At 41.4% G+C, this 12,299-nt stretch overlaps 1 protein-coding gene across 1 annotated transcript in view; it reads right to left on the minus strand.

Annotated features, from left to right (window-relative positions):
* Positions 1-3,349: 3,349 nt before the first annotated feature.
* LOC149199303 (pentatricopeptide repeat-containing protein At2g13600-like) overlaps positions 3,350-12,299 on the minus strand; it is a 55,916-nt gene continuing 46,966 nt past the window's right edge. The window contains exon 2 of the mRNA XM_089402372.1: positions 3,350-4,705. The gene's annotated coding sequence lies outside the window, so the exon portion shown is untranslated. The remainder of the gene's footprint in view (positions 4,706-12,299) is intronic.

A 12,299-nucleotide genomic window follows, 5' to 3' on the forward strand; every position in this document is an offset into this window, starting at 1 on the left:
AATCAAGACCAAATTCTCACACAGGTGGTTTCTCCTTTGGTAGGGGTGGCTAATGGTCAACTCTTTTAGGTTCTTCCAACCCCTAAGAGAAAGTGACATTTCCTGGTCCACCCTTCAATTGATAGGCATTAGTGCATAATAATGTGGAAATGGAGGGGAGAAAACTTCATGGTCAAATTTCGTGGTCAAAGGCACCAGCGGATGGGGGTGTCCACATCCTGAGTGTATAGATGTGAGGAGGGAGCATTCGTTGATGCATGAGCTACCAACTCGGCTTGATTTTTCCCACCCTCTTGTGAGCCTTTTACTTCTTGATTATTCCTTATATTACTGCTTATAGCTCAGGGTTTAGAACTTACATTTAATGATGTGATAGATTTATTACCCCTTTAAGATGAGCCAGTTTATTCCTCTTTGTGGTTGGGACATGCAAGGGTTCCTCTTTGATGTAGTGGAGCATCATGTGCTCAAGAACTAAGTGATGGCCATACGAGGGAGGTAGAGCTCATGCTCGGCTTTTGCCCACGTGCTAATCTTTATGTCACGACCATCTTTTGCATTTTGATTTTATTTCTTTTGTTTTATTATGGCCATGGTATGTTTTCTTTTCTTTTGTTTGCATCAACCTATCAATGCAAAGTGTTTGGGCCCTACTCAAGGTATGTGGACATATGAGTTCCAAATCCCCAAGAACCAATGACAAGTTGTCCTTGAAGAATGGAGGTGAGATATGGATCTTGTAATGTGATATGAAAAGGGTTAAGTATAGAATATGGAAAATGGGACACTATCTCAATCATGGCTTTACAAGTAGTGGTCCTCCTATAACCCAAAGGGCCTTAAGAGAGGCCCACTAGACTAGGGACAAAGATTAACACCTTTGGTAAGGTGAGAGAACAAAATTATGGTCAAGGTCTATCAATCTTCTAGATCACCTCGTTATTCATACTAAATACCCAAAACAAACAAGTATAAGCGCCCGATTGTAAAATGATCAAAGTACCTTTATAATAGTAGTATGCCTTCATCCAAGTGTCAGTGCCAAATGGTGAGAGGCACATAGTGGAAGAAAATGGCAAAGGCACATGGCATACCATTGTCTAATGGTCGCTGGCAGGGGCTACTGGTTGTCTAGCTGAACAATTGATTATCAAATGTAGGAGAAAGTTTTCCTCCTATGGGGTTACCCAATTTGGTAGGTAACCAGAAACACATGCCACATAGTACGAGACAATTGTCCATACAATTATGTACATTTGTACGGAAGTCCATACAGTTGTATAGATATCTTAGTACGGTTATGGACATATCATACAAGTTGTCCTATAGGTCTTACAACAGTTTTCTGTTATTTCTAGGTTTTTCAATAGTCTGTATAAGGTCAATTTAGGTCATTTTTGGTGTCCGTGCATGTTTTTTTCTTAGGAAGAGTGTGGAGGTTTCCTTGTGATTTTTTTCGAACGAATGAATGTTGATTCGGATTAATTACCTATATGTATGATATATTAAGTTTTATTCATCCAGAGTGTAATTTATAGTTGTGTGTGATTGATGTTATGGTCTGACATTTAATTTCAACGTCAATCTACTTATTTGATTGAGATCATAAGGACAATAATCACCTAGGCTTGAAATTCTAACAAAGTAGAGAGAAAGACAACATAGTACTTATCCCACCACAATTCTAATTTCCTTCATTTTAGTCCCTTTTCCGTCTCCAAACTCATGCTAAGATTGCACACAAACACATTGAAACTTGATTTATCCTCACCTCTAGGTCAGAAAAATCACTAGGTATCCTCAACCTCTTCTCAACTCGTCACACAAAGACTCCCATTCAACACAAACCCAATGGCATTAACCCACCCTTTGTTAAGTCTAGGTAAAGTTTCCCATTGGTCTCAGTATCAAAATGCTTGGTACTCCTTTTCCCCAACCCTAAAAACATACCCTCAAGCCTCTTGTTCATCAAGCCCTTGGCAACATAAATGTAATTTCTAATGCTTAAATAAAAACACCTTTGCTTCCTCAAGTTCATGGACAGCAAAACAACCCAACAATCGTTGTACTTTTTACAATGGAGGGCATAGTTAAGCATAAGGATTACATCATAAGCACACTCTTCATACTTAAGCAGGAAGAAGAGCTTACCTTTAATGGCAGCTACCAGAGGGTAATAGTTGAAGCTTTGAAGTACTGCTCTAGGTGGAGGATCAAGTTAATGTAGCCATCGAGCTCTTTGCTTGTAAGCTCCTAGAGACCATGTCTTTTGCAGGCTCAACAAGCCCTCGGTTACATAGGATAAGAGGAAGGGGTTTTCCATTGGTTTACCATGCATCTGCACCAAGTCCACCAGGTAAATCTATAGGATAATGTGGTTGTCTTGTCGATAGAGGGAGGAGTGCAACTCGAAGCTCAAACGTGAAGGCATGATGGAAGTCCAAGGCAAATATCCATGCACTAGAAATGGCTAAGGCAATGGCATAGGTCCCGACATCCCTAACAATTCCTATTATAAGATTTGATCTTTGGCGTCATGTGGAAGACCTTGTTGAGACAAGATGGCTTGTGTTATAGAGATTCTGGAGATAACAATGGTGGATAAGAATAGGTCATTTCACCCTGGTAAATCTGTGTCAAACTCAAAAACTCCTCGTTTCTAGTCGGGCTTTATGACTCGCATCATTTGTCGTTAACATTTTGGACAGCGAAGTTAGAATATGGATGGGAATGACGAGGAGCTAACAATCTGCAACAATCTAAGGATGAAGTACATCCATGTGTGAGGGTGGTAGAATGGCAAGGTGCAGATCATCCTCCACATTGCAGACCTGCTCAACAGATCAGCAATGATAATTTAGGCCTGTGCACCATGCATGATGATCACCGCTGCCACAACTATTGGTGCAAATGCTTGAGGGGGATATCATGTACTTACAAACCAATGAGAAGGCATATAAATAATTTTTTATAAATAATTTAAATAGAAAAATTGCAAACCCTAAGTCGAACTATAATAATTAAAATACTATGGAGTAGATTAATATGCTGATGCGATCACTATATGTCCCCAAGGACATAACAAAATAATAAAGGGAAGGTCAAGAGAGCCCACATAAAAGCAAATTCTACAAATGTTCGAAGCAATTAGTATGCATATTAATAGATATTGGACTGTTATCCCTTAATCTTGAATCATGGATTCAAAACACTACCAACCCTCCTCTAGCAAGGCTACATGATTGCATGCCTAGCTTTGCGTCTGGTTCTTGCATATTGGGAAAAAAAAAAGTGCGAGAGTATTTTTACCTGCCTGTATGTTCATAGTGCATTCCCTACAATCATTGCACTCCATGTTTTCAAATTTCTTTAAGGAATATTATCAAACAATTGGCATGCAATCTCTCTCAGCACACATTTGGAATACATACATATAAGTGCAAACCCCACAGTAACATTTGACTCAAATCCACTACTGAATACATAAGCATGGCTGACTTTGCCCTGTTGCCAAGCAGCTAAATGGGCACATGCAGGGATCACACTCAATATAGTGATTGGGTTAGGTTTCATATCCACAAGTTGCATTTGATGGAAGAGCATCAATGACTCACGAGCATGTCTAGTTTAAGCATACGCAGCAATCATTGCCTTCCAGGCAGCCACACCACTTTTTAATGTTTTTCCAAACCACTAGCATGCTCTATCCACAGCATTCCATTTTGAATACATAGCTATAAGAGAGTAGTGCACGGTAAAATCTGACTCAAATCTGTTTCCAATGACATAATCATGGATGTCCTTATGCTGCTGCAGATTTCCTAACTCAGCACATGCTGGAAGGATGCTTACAATTGTGGCCGTGTGAGGATTCACATTGGTGTTTTGCATTTGTTGAAAGAGAGTTAAGGCCTCATCATAGCATCCATTCTGTGCATATTCAAGATCAATGCATTCCAAAAAAACAGAGTTCTCATATGCACTATGTCAAACACTCTACACGCAATATCAATACTCGCACTTGGCTTACATAGCTACCAGTGAATTCCCCACAGAAACATCAGATTCAAATCTTTTTTTGATAATGTACTCATAAATGTCTTCACCAGGTTGCAGAGCTGCCAAATATGCACATGCCCAGAGCATCCTGATGATGGTTACAGGGTCTGGATTCGCACCAGACTGTTGCATTTGCTTAAGAACTCTGAGGCCTCATTGAGGCAACCATTCTATGCATACCTGCCAATCATGGCATTCCGTGATGTGACACCTCTTTCATTCTGGCATACACATCACGTGCAATCTCTGATACCCTGCATTTACCATACATATCTATGAGAGCAGGCCCCAAAAAAGCATCAGACTCGTGTCCAATTTCAACTATCTGATGAAGAATTATTTTCCCTCTTGCAGAGCTGACAAAGAATAGTTGTTTGGTTCTCTGCCTGCCTCTTGCATTTGTGAATAAATCTTGAGGTTCTCTTCTTCATATGGGTCATTGCCGGCACCCGTCTGATCAACATGTTCCATAAATAGACACTTGACTCTGCTATTAAGATGAAAACCAGCATGCTTCAGCCGTACTGCTGCAGATTGCATACATTGTCGTAAGTTGGAAGGCATAGAAAGTATTCCGATTGAATACACTGACAAGGTAGTCAGCGTGGAGTAGCTTTCCCAGCATGAGTGATCTGTTGTTGGAGACCTGCAAGAGAAAAGCATGGGTATCAGCATTCTCTGTATATAAATGTTTATTGGAAAACATTTCGAGTTGGGTTGTGATTTTAGTTTATGAAAACACATGAAAAGCAATGGTTTCTCTGTTTTATATTTGACAGAAATTTGAGAAGACGAAGTCAATTCTAGTAACGGAATGGTTTGGTTGCTATGTAATGCAATGGGTTGGGATTAATGCAGACAAGAAATAAGAATAAGGATTAAACTGTTATGTGCACATAACTTGTACTTGCACTGGTATGAAGTAGAGATGGAAATAAAGCAGCCATGACATCAAAAGAATGATTTCCCGTGATGGAGGGAAAACATGCATGTCTGGCACCAAAACAACCGAGACTCGTTAAGAATTTCATCTTCAGTGCACACAAGCATAATAAAGCAAGCTTTGAAAAAGACTTCAGTGTGACTACAACCCACCAAAGGCTTTCTCACAAAATGTACTTTGGTTTAATATTGAATTTGAAAACCCAAATTAATCATACAAATATCTGATATGGACCTTGCGTTAGAGTTGCATTTGCTATTTTAGCATGCATTTCCTTAGAATGCTCACTTGAGGACTAGCATAGCCACCAACTAGGTAGAGGAGAGGCAATTTAATGTCCTTTAAGAAGGGTTGAAAGTTTGAGTTCGTACATGGGACGAGGAGCAACTATGAAACAACTTAGGTTCAAACCTTGGAGTACAGGCCTTGTATGTGGCCTGTGAAAGGGAAGATATTTGACCTCTCGAATTTGGTTTCTTTTTATCCTATCGTCAGTTGACAATACTCTTATTAGTCTCATTGTTACTTTTTATATTATTCACTTTTGTTGTTAATTACCTTGATTATGGCTAGGCTGTAACAATAACTTGAAATGTATATGAAAATTAAAGGTTGCAGGAGGGATACAAGATTATTGTTGCATCAGAAGAGGGGGAGGTTGGTATTAACAAGGGTCATCATGGGATAGTAGCATAATTTAATGTCATCCAAGTCATTGAATCCACCCCTGCTAACATTCATCCGGACATGCAACAGGTATTGGATCGCCACCAGCAGGTCTTTGACAACCTAAGGAACTCCCACCCTCTAGGGGTCAACATGATCATAGCATCCCTTTGCTCTCAGGTACCCAACCACGAAATGTCTTCCCTTATCGATATCCATTTGCACAAAAGAACAAAATTGAAAAAAAATCATCAATGAACTCCTTGAAGATGGTCTTATTCATCCTATCACCAGCCCTTATTCATCTCCAGTGGTCATGGTTTTAAAGAAAGACGGTGAATGGCGTGTGTCTAGACTTTAGGGCCCTTAACAAGCTCACTATCAAGAACAAATCTCCTATCCCAATAGTTGATGATCTACTTGATGAATTGCATGGTACCAAATTTTTTACCAAGCTAGACCTCCGCTCGGGCTATCACCAAATACAGATGAAGGAAGTTGACATTCCCAAGACAGCCTTCCAAACTCATGAAGGCCATTATGAATTCTTGGTCATGCCATTTGGTCTTTGTAATGCCCCATCCACTTTTTAGAGCCTCATGAACCACCTTTTGAAACCATATCTCAAAAAATTTGTCCTGGTCTTTTTTGATAACATTCTCATCTACAGCATAACATGGGACACACACTTTCAGCATGTTGACCAGGTATTGCAACTGCTCCAGGATCACAAATTATTTGTCAAATTATCCAAGTGTTCCTTTGGCATGGAAGAAGTAGAGTATTTGGGACACATTGTGGGTCGTGAAGGAGTGAGGGTTGATCCGAAAAAGATTCAGGCAATGCAAGATTGGCCCCAACCAAAAACCTTGAAGAGTTTGAGGGGATTCTTGGGTCTCACGGGCTACTATCACAAATTTGTCAGCAATTATGGATGCATTGCCCGGCCCCTCACTAATCTTCTCAAGAAAAATTAATTTCTCTGGACTGACGCAACTCAGTAGGCCTTCTTGGCTCTCAAACAGGCCATGTGCTCCACCCCAGTATTAGCCCTACCAAACTTCACAAAACCTTTTGTGATTGAATGTGATGCTTCAGGTACAGGCATTGGAGCAGTATTAATGCAGGAAGGTAGACCATTGGTCTTCACCAGTCAACAACTCAGTGGCAAGCATTTGGGTCAACCTATGTATGAGAAAGAAATGATGGCCATATTACATGTAGTAGACACGTGGCGACCATACATATTGGGGCGTCATTTCCAAATCCGAACTGACCATCCTAGCCTAAAATATTTCCTAGAGCAACATCTCTTGTCACCACAGCAAAATAAATGGCTCATAAAAATGTTGGGACATGATTATGAGATAATTTACAAGAAGAGGCATGACAATGTAGTGGTTGATGCCTTATTGCACCAATTTGAGGACGAGGACACCCTTTTATCCCTCTCTCTACCCATGCCAGATTGGATTGAAGAAGCCCCTCATGAATGGTTCTCCCGAGTCCCACCCCTCTCTGTCCCAGTGTATTAACAGATTACGAGTAGATCCTAATTCCTTAGAGGATTACTCTTGGAAGGATGAGGTTCTTCGCCATAAAGATCAGGTAGTGTTGTTAAAATTGGCAACTAGGGCCAAACTCCATGTGGGTCATCCGATTCCGATAAGTATTCATGGAGTTATGAATTTATTTGTGTTATTAGACAATTCATCAAGGTCAACCAACAACCAAATAAACCCCACATGTGCTCAACGTTTTAGTATAAAAGGAGATGACTTGAGAGCTAAGTCACCTAACACGGGGATTCGGGATTCGTAGGATACGGGGATTTGAGTGTCGGATTCGGACATGTTGACCCCCCAGAACAGGACACGTAGGATTCATTATATATTATTTTATTAAATATATATATATATATATATTAAAAATTAGATATTTCTTACACAAATTCTCATTAATGATACAAATTCATTGATTTCAAACATAGATCTTCATCTAGATGTTAGTTTTACTGTTTACAAAGTAAGTTAGTAACATTATAGCATGCATAGTACATACAAAATTCAAATATCTGCATAAACCCTCACAAACCTCATAAACCTCATAAACCCTCACAAACCTCATAAACCTCATAAACCCTCCCTCATAAACCTCATAAACCCTCACTTTTTTGGGATTCGAATCCCAAAATCGGGACACGAAGTGTCCTAACGGGACACGACCGGGATTCGATGGTGTCCTGTTAGGACACGTGGTGTCCCATTTTAGGATTCGAATTCCCATCGAATCATGTCAGATTCGTGGGATTCGGACACGTGGCTTGTTTTGGACGAATCCGGTTTCATAGCTTGAGAGTCATTTCACACACACTTCTATCTTGGTTTCTCTCCACTTGTCTTGGGTTTTAGTGGAAGAGAAATCTAGGAGTGGAAGCCCTAGACGTTGGAGGAACGAAGTTGCCCTAGACGTTGGAGGAAGAGAAGTTGCCCTAGACACACATGGAACGCTGCCCTAGACACACATGGAAGGCCGCCCTAACGTAGACCTAAAAGCTGCCATAACGCAAACCTAAAGCAGCCCTAACGTTGGATGCCCTAATGCAATCCTAAGGAGCAAGGAAGGCTCAGGCAGGTTTGAGTTTGTGGATTGTTTTGGGTGCGGATCTTAGGGAAGAAGAGCTGCAGCTCTTAGTCATTGCATGAGGCAAGAAGGATGGCTTGAGGTGACACATTGGAGCAGTCTTACTGTGCAAATCAGGCCGCAGACTGGTGGTGAGTTTCATGATTGTTTTATGCATGATATCGGGGTGTATATATCTATTTATAGGGATGCAGTAAGGGACTATTACAATAGTTGCTGGGAGAGAAAGGACCTCCTAACTAGGCCGTAGTCATCTCTAAGGACAGCGAGGCAAATAGGGGTATTCTCCCTATACGTTAGGCTTGTTGGTGTGCCCTAACTAGTCAAGTACATGCACAGAACCCTAGGCAGAAATCAACAATAGCATGCAGCGAATTGAGGGTTGTTTGTGGACTGATAGTTAGATGCATGGGACAGCAAGGCAACTAGTACAATAGTGCTAATATATGGGACAGCAAGGTACATAGTGCTGTCAAGATATATGGGACGGCAAGGTACATAGTGCTGTATAGATACATGGGACAGTTGTGACATGGCAGAAAAGGCACATGGACAGTAGTAAGCATTGGGACAGCAGCAAGACATAGTGCTGCAATAGCAATTGGGACAGCAGCAAGACATGGTGCTGCAATAGCAATTGGGACAACAGTATGGTAAGTAAGGTGCAGCAAGCACATGGTGGAAAAACAAGGTGCAAAAATGGCACATGAGGGTACATGATGCAGTACAGTGATGGATACTGTCATCATTGATGAAGCATGATAAGATGCAGCATTGTGATGATGGGTGCAGCACGGTGAGATGCAGCATGATGACGAGATGCAGCACAATGATAGGTGAAGGAGTCACCTTGGAGAATCAGTTGAAGCAGCATGCCTTCAATTGATCTCATGTATCATCTTCTTAGCACGGTGAGGTGCAACATGATGACAAGATGCAGCACAATGATAGGTGAAGGAGTCACCTTGGAGAATTAGTTGAAGCAGCATGCCTTCAATTGATCTCATGTATCATCTTCTTAGAGATGATCTATGCTCTTATCTAGATAAGTCAAAGTGTTGACTTCTATTGTAAATGTACTCTCTCTCTCTCTCTACTGAACTATTGAAGAACAGATAAGAAGAATTGATCAAGGGTTTCCCCACATTGGGGTTTGTCCCTGACTAGCACCCCATCTTGTGTCCTCTTGTCTTGGCTTGTCTTCTGCAATTTATGTTTATGTTCTATCTGCAGTTTACTTTAATGCTGATGTGATTGCTAATCTGGAAAATATATTGAGCTAACTGTGAAAATTGAAATAAATTGCTCTAAGCATAGAACATACCTAAACTTAACATGGTATCGGAGCTAAGGTGAAGACAAAGCCCAAGCAAGAGTGAAAGAGCAATCACCAAAGACAGTTGGGAAAGGACAAAAGGATCAATGGGTTCCTCATCCCTCTTCAAATTCATCGAGGGTGAAGTCGGAGCAAAGAATATTATCAGAGTGGCGCAATGGAAGCTTCTGATGGCCTACCTAAAGATCACTTCTATGGGAAGTCCGAATCTAAGGATGGAAGGAAAGGCAGTTCGACCATTATGCGAAGGAGTGTCTGAATGGTAGGGACACATCACTTGATGATGATAACAATCATTCCAGGGACATCTTCAATGATCAGAGGAATGACATGTAATGCAGGTCATCAAGGATACAATCGACTCTTCAATGAAAGCAAGGAACCCCAGGTATGAAGAATCAAATGTTGTTTCTGATAAGATAAAGAAGCGTTATCTTGTATTAGCCCTCTCCTTCAGATTCTTTGGGAATCTGGCTTATTGATTGTAGTGCTTCAAGGCACCTCATTGGATAAAAGGGTGCTCTCTCGAATCTAGTAGAGATGGAAACAATCGTGGGATTATACTTGTAGCCAGTGCCACCTATTCCGAAAAGGGTGTAGGATATTACTCCTCAATTGAATGAGGGTAACTCAATTCATTTACAAAATCTCTTTTATGTACCTGATCGAAAGAAGAACCTAGTGTCCATTTCAGCAATGGAAATCAAAGGTTTCAAGGTGACATTCATCGATGGAAAGATGACAATAGGGATGCCTGAATTCAAAAGGAGCATTAAGGTACATGTCTGAGATGTATCGAAGGAAAATCTCACAAGGGGACCATTCCCCTCATGTAGCAGGTCCACAGGTTTGGAACAACCCGAGGAGTTTGAGATTCATGATCAAGAATCTCATGTATACAGGTGGAAGAAAGCCTTCTATGGCTTGAAGCAAAACACCTTGGGCATAGTATGAGAGGATTGATAGTTGTTTGATGAAGCTGAGATTCACTAGGAGTGAAACCGATCCAAACCATTGCTCGAAGGTTGTGGATGATAGACCTCTCATACCGGCACCTTCTGAGGACGACCTATTTCTGACAGGTGCAGACCCTCTCACTTGCAGAAGTAAGAGGGAGTTGGATTCCGGATGTGGAATGGTAAACTGCAAGCCAGTGACTACCTCGAGGATCTTAACTTTCAGAAGTTATATGGTGGTGATGACAGACCAGATTTGGGAAATGCCTCTGAGTTTCATAAACTCATTTGCATTGATGTTCTTGGTGAACTTTTGTCCGAATATATGTTTTGCAGTTAGCATTGTGAGCTCATATTTGGTTGAGCCTCACTGGATTGGTGCCAAGAATCTTCTGAGGTATCTTCGGGGCACAATCTCTCATGGATTAAGATACACTTCCAGAAATATGAAACTGCATGATTATTCGAATGCTGACTAGGCAGGCAGTGTGAAGGATCACTAAAGCACTTCTCAGTGTTGGTTCTCTTTGGATCTGCTTCGATATCATGGATGAACAGGAAGCAGAAGTCGGTTGCTATAAGCACCGTCAAGACCGAATACATAGCTACGAGTATGATCTCGTGTGACGCTGCCTGGTTGCGGAAGCTCTTAAGTGAGTTGTTTGTACACATGATGAATACCATTGTCATTCTCTGTGACAACTAGAGGGGGGATTCGATTATTGAGGAATCTCGTATTCGATGATTGCTCTAGTAGATAGACATCAGATACTGTGTTATCTAGAATATGGTAAGTCGATGAGCGAAGAGGCTCCATCGCATTGAGACTGATGTACAGGTCGTAGACATTTTCTCAAAGCCCCGGGGAACGGTCAAATCTATAACTTTCCCGAATGACTTGGAGTCATTGAGAGACCTTCTTATAAGGGTCTTGCATGTTGCATGCATTGAGCTCTGGGAGCTCTGGGGGCTTGGGGTACCTACTGGAGCAACATACGACCACAGGGCGACTCACCCTCCCCTGGTGGTGCGTTATGTACAGGATGACAGGTTCAACCTTCCCCTGTGATACCTCGTGGCGACTGTGGAACAAGATGATTAGTTCTCCTGTGGGTCGGGATGATTAGTTCTCCCGTGGAAACTGTGGAATAGGATGATTAGTTCTCCTGTGGGTCGGGATGATTAGTTTTCCCGTAGCAACTGTGAAACAGGATGATTAGTTCTCCTGTGGGTCGGGATGATTAGTTCTCTCGTGGCGACTATGGGACAGAATGATTCGTTCTCCTATGGACAGGATGATTAGTTCTCCTGCCGAGGCATCCTACCCATGCAATCTGGGACTCATGGGAAGTACCTCTCATCTAATCAATGAGCAGGGAAATGGGGTTAGGGACCATAGTAGTACTATCAATGGACGCATCGTTGTATCTACCGTACTCCCTATGCTAGGATGACCTCCATTGATCTGGGATCAATGAAACTGATCTGAGATCAGTGTGAGTGGTTTGAGACACTCTCTTGTGATATTGATTTAGGATCAATAAAACTGACTTCGGGTCAGTAAGAGTGATATGACACATTCTCTTCATATGGAACTGACTTCGGGTCAATAGAGAATGGTATGAGACATTCTCGATCAATTCTTCTTCTTCATGATTCAGCAGAGCAGAGCAGTACAAGGCACTGATAGCAGAGA

This window comes from Pinus tabuliformis, chromosome 2_1, assembly GCF_031772625.1.
Source record: "Pinus tabuliformis cultivar Carrire ecotype Pingquan chromosome 2_1, CPIR1, whole genome shotgun sequence".
NCBI lineage: Eukaryota > Viridiplantae > Streptophyta > Pinopsida > Pinales > Pinaceae > Pinus > Pinus tabuliformis.